Source organism: Sinocyclocheilus anshuiensis, unplaced genomic scaffold, assembly GCF_001515605.1.
Source record: "Sinocyclocheilus anshuiensis isolate Anshui unplaced genomic scaffold, SAMN03320099.WGS_v1.1 scaffold874, whole genome shotgun sequence".
Taxonomy (NCBI): domain Eukaryota; kingdom Metazoa; phylum Chordata; class Actinopteri; order Cypriniformes; family Cyprinidae; genus Sinocyclocheilus; species Sinocyclocheilus anshuiensis.
In genome coordinates, this window is record NW_015538065.1 from 1,142,673 (window position 1) to 1,143,098 (window position 426).

Genomic DNA, 426 nt, shown 5'->3' on the forward strand with positions numbered 1-426 from the left:
GGCGCCTTTTGTGTGTGCAGCATATTTTCATGAGAAATGTGACAGGTGTCTTATAAAATAATGGAAGACGGACTCAGTGCCTGCTATTGAATGTGTTTTTGAATATTTGTTTGAACCCCGTTTAACTTAAAACTTGGATATAGTGCTGTTATATTGAGCAATCATACTTTTTCAGTATGGGACATGAAACCTGGAAGTGTTGTAACTTCTTTTGTTGCAATATTTGTAACTAAACACTTTTTTTTGTATCAAACCTTCATTTTGAAGGTTCATCCTCGTGCTCCACTTGTTGTTCTCCACGCTGGTTTACTTCGCAGCAATAAAGGTGCTTCACAATGTCATAGAAAACCCTTTTTTGTCTAAATCAGGGGTGCCCAACCTCGGTCCTGGAGGGCCGGTGTCCTGCAGAGTTTAGCTCCAACCCCA